Source organism: Copadichromis virginalis, linkage group LG16 (genome assembly GCF_057382275.1).
Source record: "Copadichromis virginalis isolate Kocher_CV1m ecotype Utaka linkage group LG16, C_Virginalis_male_GT1.1, whole genome shotgun sequence".
In the NCBI taxonomy this organism is placed as follows: Eukaryota; Metazoa; Chordata; class Actinopteri; order Cichliformes; family Cichlidae; genus Copadichromis; species Copadichromis virginalis.
In genome coordinates this window covers 18624133-18634440 of record NC_140633.1, presented here as the reverse complement: position 1 = coordinate 18634440, position 10308 = coordinate 18624133, and positions in this window count along the sequence as shown.

Sequence of the window (10308 nt, the reverse complement as noted above, 5' to 3'; positions counted from 1 at the left end):
CACAGCACACCAGTCAAATAGAAAAACTTTCAGCAGCAGGCTCCTTAACCTCCTAGGACCTGGCTTCCACATATGTGAACATCACATTTTGGGTTATTTAGACTAAAATACTAAATTTTGCTCTACATGGGCCTGATATCCACTTACGAGGACATAATACTGCTACTGTTCTATCAAAAATTTAAACGAATATCCTCATATGTGGCTCTTATTTTTCTTAAAAACAAAAATAAGGTTAAAAAAATCTGGTAATTCTTTGTTTTTACATTCATCGGGCCCCAATATGCCCAAATATCAAAGAGAAATTACAAATGCATGTCGTGGAAGAGTTCCTGTCTTAGGAGGTTAAACTACAAATAAGTACAGAAAATAGGAAATCTAACTTAACTATGTAATGATTTTAAGACACACTAGTTCATTGGGCAAGAAAGATGTAACTCACTGTTTGATGTTAAAGTCCGTTTTCTTCTGTCGTTGATGGCCCTGCTGCCCTGGTTGTTTGTTATTTAGGTGACAGCATCCCAACACTGCTAGCTAAAATACAAAACAAAAAACCGAAGCTAATAGCTGCCCGTTTCTGTTTTTGTTAGTTTTCCTTTGGTAATAATGTATGGCCACAGACTGACTTATTTCACATTTAACGTTTTAACGTTAACAGTTACTTTGTTGAAATAAATGGATTACACGGCGGTATTTTCCTGTTTCATATTGTCACGGGTCAGGACTCTTTGGGTTTTGTTTGACAGCTATGTTCTGTTGTTGCAGGCGGCAGCGTTACGGTTACCACGGTTACAGGGTGACTGTGTGTTTCCTGGGTGAGAGAGCGCCTTTTTGTTGTTGTTGTTGTTGTTGTTGTGCTAAGCTAATAGGCAGAATGCTACAGGCATATCCCTAAAGAATGTAGCCTCATGGGCAGTATAGTCCGTGCTGCAGGGAGAATGGACTGCCATACACGTTATGTGTCTGTGAGCGTGAGGAGGGAGAAAAGGGAGAGTGGAAAAGTACGAGTTGTCATCGAGCTGAAACGGGAGCTGGAAGCATGTAAGTATAATAATAACCACTGCAGCCAAGAAGAGTGCCTGACGAGCCCAGTTGTAAGTAAGCTATTAAGACTCGACTGTACACTGTGTTCGTGTTTTCCTCCGAAAACAATAAGTTCCGTTGGAGCAGTCTTTCAACGCCTCTCTCTGTCTCTCACTAGCAAAGTTGACCCAGACAACAAGCTATTTTTTGGCTAAGAGCCCAACACGGAACGACGTATTGACCAGAGGTCCCTTTACTATGGTTCGGAGCTGCGGACCTTCAGTAATAGTAATAACTCACATTCATGTAGTTGTAAAAAGCATGATAATATATTAAGTAATTCAAAGTATTCAGAATACGTTACTCTCATTGAGTAACGTAACAGAATACGATACAAAATACATTTTGGGGCATGTATTCTGTAATCTGTAGTGGAATACATTTTAAAAGTAACCTTCCCAACACTGACCACAGAACACCACCGAGCCACTGTTCCAGGCATGCGGCTGACACTTGTGTGAAAAACAAGTCATTGGACATGCCACAAATCACTGAACACATTAACTCAGTGGACAAACATATCAAGTTCACCAGAGAGGATATAAAAAAAAAGACAGACTTGCATGACTAGAGTGTGAAATTACCATTTACTATTACCATAAACCAATGCGTACAGTATTTGAAATTTGACTCTTATAATCCATTGGAGCACAAACTGGGTGTCATCTGGACACAACAACACAGAGACACAGTGGCAAGGGAAGCAGAATATCCTGTCCAAAAGGCCCTGAGTAAATGTGGTTATCCCAGGTGGCCATTTGTCAAAACTGAGAAAATGCCTAAAGAATTCTCCAGGCAATCCAGGAGAGAGAAAGGGCAACTCCAGCCTAAGATATAAACTGGGGAAACCAAACAACTTCTGGCTAAGCAGATATCACAACACAGAAAAGCTGCCTCATCAGAGCCAGTCTTTCAATGATGAGGATGTGCATTTCCTCTTGGACAGGGAGAAAGGCTGCTTTGAGCAGAGTCAGGGAAGCTATCTATGTGAAAAGGGAACAATCATCTCTGAAGCAGGGAGAGGGCCTAAGAGTACATCTTTCCTGACTTTACGGTGCTGTGATTGCTGCCATTCCACAAATCTCTGTGAATAGTACTCATAGTCAGTTAGGCAATTTGCATATTGACAATAACGAAGCTGAGCTCGTTGTTCGTTGTTAGGCAGGGGTGCTAGTTTGAGTCATTGTGAAACTGTAGTGTTCATATGGCTGGGAAAACCTTCAGTAAACCGAGACTGAAAAAGTCAGTTCTTTGACTGATGAAGCTTTTCTCCCACTAAAATCACTGCGTCCAGATGAACAAAATCAACTTTCTGGCATGTGCCCAAACAATATAATACATGTACAATAGAAACATACATGCAAATTATTTCAAAACTGATGTCATGTTTAAGTGAGCTCAGAGAAACTATGAAACAGATAAAATACACAAAAAGGCCATCTAGGCTAAAGACTGAATCTTATATTTTCCTGTTTTCACAATTTATAGGCATTGACACCCACTGATCTTCACCCAAAGCCACCAAATGGTCCGAAAATGATAATTTATTACTCCTTATTTTACTGTGATTACTCATACAGCAGGGTTACAAGGTTTGCGAAAATCCAAACCTTTTTCTGAAGAAATTGGTTTGTCATAAATTAGAGACACCCGCATAATTGGCAGTAGATTGAACAGACGTCAGCCACAGCAGTTCAGGAGTTTCCCCTCACTGCTGGAACTTCATATGTGTTTGTCAATCTTCTAATGAAATTACTTGGTGTTTTCCCTTTTTCGCTCATGTTGCCCAGCTATGAATCAATGTCAACCTGATAAACAGTCCAAACTGGAAATGATCAAGATTCATTCAGTGCTCCTTCCCATTTTTATTAATATTTAACACTCTGAGACCAAAAGTAGGCACACCCTCCTGCTTGATTACCATGGTGATTCAGCTTTTCTAATATTAAAATTAAGTGATGTTATTGCTGACAGCTGGAACACCCACTGACCTCACCAAACCACACCAAATACAATCCAAACCTCTGGAACAATAGCTCATACCAAAAACATAACAAAAAGAGGGCAGCTGCATCCAATTTTCTATGTATGCAGCACATTGACACACTGTTCAGATCTGTATTGTTTCACCAGACTAATGGTATGTTTACACAGTGTCCCAGGCTTGTGCATAGGCGTTAAATTACGCAGCCAGATCCTGGATCTGTATATATGTGTATGTCACAGACTGATTACTCATACATACTAATTTAGAAACTGTCATGTAGTAGACAAACCTGCAGTGCTGAGGTTTGTCTGCTCTTCAGATTATGTGGGATAGCCTCATACTCTACAGGAGAAAGTAAAATTATTAGCGAAATCTTTGTACAAGCAGCAATGGGAGTATTAATATTTAAGTGTCTGTTCAGAACTGTACTAATATATTCAAGTTCTATCTCATTTTTCTCAGAGTCGAAAGAGACTAAAGTATGGTGTTCAGAATGTCGGAGAATTATTGAGTCTGTTATAGGACTGTTGCTATTTCAGCTGTGTCAACATGCAAGCATACTCCAGACAGCCAACATCAAACTCACCTCTCAGTCCTGGCAGATCAACTAATAAAAGCTGGTCTCAGTGCCAGCACACATCATGTAGTCATTCAGCTTCTTCTACATTCCTTCTTCATATCCAACTGGCAAATGCTATTTAAGGCACACAACTTCAGCTGCCTTAGACTGCCTGCCAGCAGTCGCTGCACATATGCAAGCCACTTTGCAACCCACCTCCTCCTTTTGATGTCATGTCTGACACCTGCAAGGTCCGCTGAGCTCAGTATGTTTGGATCTTGCATCAGCTGCTGTTCTGTCTAACGACAGAGCAATGCCACCAAATATAAATGAAAGCAGATATTTACTCACTGCCCACTTGAAAAGGTACATTTTGCTAGTACTGGGTTGGACCCCCTTTTGCTTTCATAACTACCTTAATTCTTCATAGAATAGATGTAACAGGGTGCTGGAAACAATTTTTCCTTAGTGGTATGATAGCAGTAGATAGATGTGTCAGCCCCACAAGCAGCAGCTTGAACTGCATAGATCCATGCTTTTTGACTCATCAGACCAGCCAACGTCTTCTTTGACCAATTTTGATGAGTTGGTGAAAATCCTTACTTTCCTGTTTTTAGCTGACAGGAGTGATACCAGGCGTGCTCTGCAGCTGTAGCCCATCTGCTTAAAGATTTGATGTGTTCCCTTTCAGTCGATTCACTCGGTACAACACATAAGTATGGGATATCACGCCCTCGCGTGTCCTGGCTGAAGAAACCTTTATTCACGCCTTTACGGCAGATGACGTGTGATGACACGCGCAAGGCCCCGCCCGCACATATAGCCGCTGCCATCACCGTCATCCCTCAGTTCTTACGCTCTTCACCTCGCTGAGAACACCTCTGCTGAGTTGGGCTAGCTAGCTACTGCTAGTTAGCTCCGTTGTCTGCCAACTTGAACCTAGCTTAACTGCCCCTGTTGGTGTTAGCCTCCACCGCCCAGCTGGTGCGTAGGCTGCCCGCGGAGCGCTATTTTCAAGTTTTCCTTGTGCAGCGTTTCGCTTTGCGTTTTGGGAATGGACTCCAAACCGAAGCGAGCAAAGCAGAAATCTTCTGTTCGCCCCTGTCCTCAGGGATGTGGTTTCTCTTTGCACGACAGCGACCAGCACGATGCCTGCCCTGTCTGCCTGGGGATCGTCCACGCTAGGAGAGCGTTGACGGAGCCCGAAGCTTGTGCGTTTTGTCGCCAGCTCCGACGCTCGACCCTGGAAAGACGGGTGACGTTTGTGGAAAGAGTGCTGGGACGCTCGGCTGTCGCACGGCATGACCCTCTTCTGTCCGAGTCTGGAGCCCCGGCTTCGTCCGAGTCCGAAGACGAAAATTTTCAGGTCGATGTCCCCGCGATTAGCTGGGCTGACCACATGGAATACGTTGACGGGTTAGCCGATGACGGACCGGAACCATGCAGGAGCGCTGACGGGCTTCAGCCTGGGTTGAAGCCCGCCAGCGCTCCCCAGGAAGACGATGACGTGCTGGACATCGGCCTGGACATCCATGGTTTGTCGGAGGATGAGCAGGAGAGCTCATTGTCGACCCAATATGCCGCCGCTGCTGCGCCGGTCGGCCACGATGACACCTCTCTTTTCTCCCTGTTTCGCCGTGCCGCTGAGAAGCTGCAGGTGGACTGGCCCTCTCCTCCACCGGCTCGGAAGCCGTCGCGGTTTGCGGGTTTTTTCCTTCCACCGGAGCCCGCAACGGCCAAAAACTGCCTCCCCATGTTCCCAGACTTTCTCTGCGAGCTAACAGCGTCATGGGACAAACCTCTGTCTACCCGCGTCACTGTGCCCGGCTATGGACAGTACATGGAATTGGACGGCGCCGAGGGAGCTGGTTTAGCTAACCCACCCCCTATGGAGCCGTCTCTGGCTGCTTATCTGGCCCCGTCCCATAACCATGGTGTCGGTGGCCCCGCAACTCTGCCGTCCAAGCACTGCAGATTCTCGGCCTCGCAGCTGGAGAAGATTTATCGGGCTCAGGCCGGCACCGCTCGAGCCATGAGCTCCGTCACCATGCTCCAGACGTACCAAGCAATGTGCCTGGCGGAGCTTGGATCGCTGGTTCCGGAGGACAGCCCGCTGTCACCTCTTCTTAACGAGGTTAGAGTCACCACGGATTACATCCTCCGTGCGTCTCGCTGTGCAGCGCTCTCCCTGGGCAGAGGGATGGCTTCGACAGTGGTGGCGCAGAGGCACCTGTGGCTGACCCTCTCCGACGTCCCTGATAGAGACAGAGCTGTGTATCTGGACGCACCAGTGTCTGCGGCTGGGTTATTCGGACATTCACTTGAAGCCATTCAGGCTAGATTCGATCTGAGGAAGAAGCAGACGGAAGCTCTGCGCGACATCATCCCCAGACGCCAGCCCCAGCCCAAGCCCACTGCTAGCTCTCACAGGCCCGCCGCTCCTCTGACAGCTGGCAAGAGACCGGCGCCCACTGCTGGAGTGGGAGGGCCGCCGGCGAGAGCACGTACTCCGGCCCGAGCTCCACGCCAGTCGGCCTGGGGCAAAGGCCCTCCCCCGGGCCCCCGACGGGACCCGACGCCCAGGAGGAAGAAGCCTCAGCCCTCCTAGCTGTGATTGCGAGTGGGGAAGGGATCCGGCAGCAGGGAGACGCTGCTCTTACCCCTCTGTTGCCGCACAAGAGGTGCCGCTTAAGTTCTGTTCAGGTTGTCAGCCCCAGAAGGCGCTGCACTTCCCTATCGCGGTCTCCCAAGCACATAACCCCCGCACACGGTTCAGATGTGTTGAATGTTCAAGCGACCACATCGAGTGTTCCCGCTGTTTTTCATTGTTATGCCCCGGAAAAGGTGCACCCAACAAAATGTATAAATGTACATGTTCCCATGTTGCAATCAATAAAGAGTGTTGTTTACTCTCAAACAATCTCAAATGCTCAACCTGCAGGCGAAATGAGCCAGGTCAGGCAGGGGATGCAGTCCCCTGCAGACACACTGGGGGGCGACGGCGCCCCGCCGTCAGTGCTGCAGGCCAGCCGGCTGGCTGCTCACTTCCCTCAGTGGCGCGCTTGCGCCCCCTCTCCGTGGGTGCTGCAAACCGTTGCCATGGGTTACCGGTTGCAGTTCCGGGTCAAGCCGCCTCGTTTCCAAAAAGTCGTGAACACGATTGTCAACCCCGAGGCAGCCTTGGTACTCAGAGAGGAAATACAGGCGCTATTACAGAAGAGAGCAATACGGGTGGTCCCCGCTTCGGAGACGGACAAAGGTTGGTACAGCCGTTATTTTGTCATTCCGAAGAAAGGGGGAGGGCTTCGTCCCATCCTCGACCTGCGAGTCTTGAACACGTACCTGCGAACGTACAGGTTCAAGATGCTAACACTCAGACAGCTCCTGAGTGCAGTCGGCCCGGGAGATTGGTTTGCGACAATCGATCTAACAGATGCTTATTTTCATGTCGCTATACACCCGAAACACAGGCAGTTTCTGAGGTTTGCATTCGAGGGCGTAGCCTACGAATACCTAGTGCTGCCGTTCGGGCTGTCGCTCGCTCCCCGCACCTTTACGAAATGTGCCGAGGCAGCGCTAGCGCCCCTCAGGAAGAGGGGCATCCGCATCTTGGCCTACCTGGACGACTGGGCTCTCGTGGCTTGCTCCAGAGAACAGGCGGAGACGCAGCTGTCGCGGGTTCTGTCACACATTCAGACACTGGGGTTCTCTGTGAACTTTCAGAAGAGCTCGCTAATCCCAGGTCAACAGATCGCTTTTCTCGGTCTGGAAATATGCTCTCTTTCCAGCCGCGCACGGTTGTCAGAGCACAGAGTGGCCGCGTTTCATCGCTGCCTCGCTCAATTTCAGCTGGGACGCAGACTGCGTTTCCAGACGATATTGCGCTTGTTGGGCATGATGGCATCTATGATCGCCGTAGTGCCGCTTGGGCTGTTGAAAATGAGAGCGTTTCAACGCTGGACTCTCTCTCACCGTTTGTGTGCTTCGCGTCACCTCCGGAGGAGGCTGCCGGTAACTGCGTCTTGCATGCTAGCTCTCCGTCCTTGGAGGGAGCCCGGGCTACTGCACCAGGGCTCTCGGATTGGGAGGGTGTTGTTTCGCAAGGTGGTGTCCACAGATGCTTCCCTAAGTGGGTGGGGAGCGCTGTGCGAGGGTGCGTCAGTGAGAGGGATCTGGTCCGCGGCTCAGCGCCAGCTGCACATCAACCACTTAGAGCTGTTAGCAGTGTTCTTAGCTCTAAAGCGTTTCCGTCCAGTCCTGCAGGGCCAGCATGTCTTAGTCAGGACGGACAATTCAACAGTGGTGTCTTATATAAACAGGCAGGGAGGAACACGCTCTCTTCCCCTGTTGCAGCTGTCTCGCTCTCTGCTGTTATGGTGCAGTGTTCATTTTCTGACTCTAAGAGCCACCCATGTCCCGGGCCACCTGAACCTGGGGCCGGACCTTCTCTCCAGGGGGGGTCCTCTGGTGAGAGAATGGAGGTTACACCCTTCAATAGTGGCTCAGATTTGGGATCTATTTGGCGAGGCGCAAATAGATCTTTTTGCTTCCAGGGTGAATGCTCACTGCCCCCTGTACTTCTCCATAATCGACCACGATGCACCCTTGGGCTTGGACGCGCTAGCGCACCAATGGCCAGACGTGCTCCTGTATGCATTTCCCCCAGTGGAAATGATATCTCCAACTCTGGAGAGGGTGCGTCGGCATTCCCTCTCTCTGATCCTGGTGGCCCCTTGGTGGCCCGCGAAGTCGTGGTATGCAGAAATAATCAGCCTGCTTGCAGCAAGTCCTTGGCAGCTTCCTCTCCGCAGGGATCTCCTCTCTCAGGCGGGGGGGGAAGTGTTTCATCCGCGCCCGGATCTGTGGCACCTTCATGCTTACCTGCTGAGAGGTTAAACTTGGTTGCTAAGGGTCTGCCACCTAGTGTGGTGGCGACGATTCAGAGCGCCAGGGCCTCGTCTACTAGAGGCTTGTACGCTTACAAATGGCGAGCCTTCGAGCGATGGTGCCAGGACCGCCACACTCTCCCATTTCAGTGCTCTATTGTGGATGTTTTGACATTCCTGCAGGAGCTGTTGGATAAAGGCCTTTCGTTTTCGACGATCAAGGTTTATTTAGCGGCTATATCTGCTTGTCATATCGGTTTTGACGGGGTGACACCAGGTGCGCATCCCCTCGCCGTGCGTTTTCTGAAAGGGGTTCGCCGGCTGAGGCCCGTGCTTAAGTCCAGTGTCCCGGCTTGGGACTTGTCTTTGGTGCTGGAGGCCCTTTGTGGCCCTCCGTTTGAACCCGTTGAGTCGGTAGATATGAAACTTCTTTCGTATAAGACCGCATTACTTCTCGCTTTGGCCTCGGCGAAGCGAGTGGGGGACCTTCATGCGCTGTCTGTGCATCCTGCCTGCACACAGTTTTCTCCTGATGGCCGCAAGGTCGTATTGCGTCCGAATGCCGCCTATCTTCCCAAGGTCATGCCTGCATCTTATAGTTCACTGGAGTTTGAGTTGCTGAGCTTTTGCTCCCCTCCTTTTGAATCTGAGGAGCAGAGGAGGGTGCATTCTCTTTGTCCGGTGCGTGCGCTACGCACCTACATTGAGCGCACTCGGGATGTGCGTTTGTGTGACCAGTTGTTTGTCTGCTTCGCTAATCCGAATAGAGGTAGAGCTCTGTCCAGACAGAGGCTGTCCCACTGGATTGTAGAAGCTATCTCGCTGGCATACAGCACCGGAGGTTTTGCGTTGCCCCACGGGGTGGGAGCTCATTCCACCAGGGGGATGGCGACCTCATGGGCTCTTTTTAGAGGGGTGCCTGTGGCTGATATTTGTGCAGCGGCTAATTGGGCGTCGCCGCACACTTTTGTGCGGTTTTATCGGTTGGACGTTACAGCCCCTTCGGTGGCTCATGCTGTCCTTTCTGCTGGGTCTACCACTCACTAAGGATGTGGTGGTCCCGTTCCGGTTCGGTGGCTGCTCTGCGGGGCGTGTATATAGGTCCCATACTTATGTGTTGTACCGAGTGAATCGACTGAAAGGGAACGATTAGTTATGTCTATAACTTCTGTTCCCTGAAGGAGAGGAACGAGGTACAACACAGGGTGGCCCCACTGAGCAGGTGGCTCGGTGAAGAGCGGCTATCGAACTGAGGGATGACGGTGATGGCAGCGGCTATATGTGCGGGCGGGGCCTTGCGCGTGTCATCACACGTCATCTGCCGTAAAGGCGTGAATAAAGGTTTCTTCAGCCAGGACACGCGAGGGCGTGATATCCCATACTTATGTGTTGTACCTCGTTCCTCTCCTTCAGGGAACAGAAGTTATAGACATAACTAATCGTTTTGATACAGTGATGCTCTTCTGCATACTTGTAACGAGTGGTTATTTGACTTACTGTTACCTTCCAATCAGCTCAAAGCAGTCAGGGCGTTCTTCTCTTACTTCTGAAATGAAAACATTTTCAACCAAAGAACATGTCAGATAAGTATTCCCTTTTAGAGCATTCATTGTAAACCCTAAGATGGTTGTGTGGGAAAATCCTAGTAGATCAGCAGTTCCTGGTATGGACCTATGGACCAGACCATCTGACACCATGACAATCTGACAATCATGTCACGTTCAAAGTCACTGAAATCACTTTCCTTCCTGATGTTTGATTTGAAATTCAGCAGGTCATCTTGGCCATCTCTG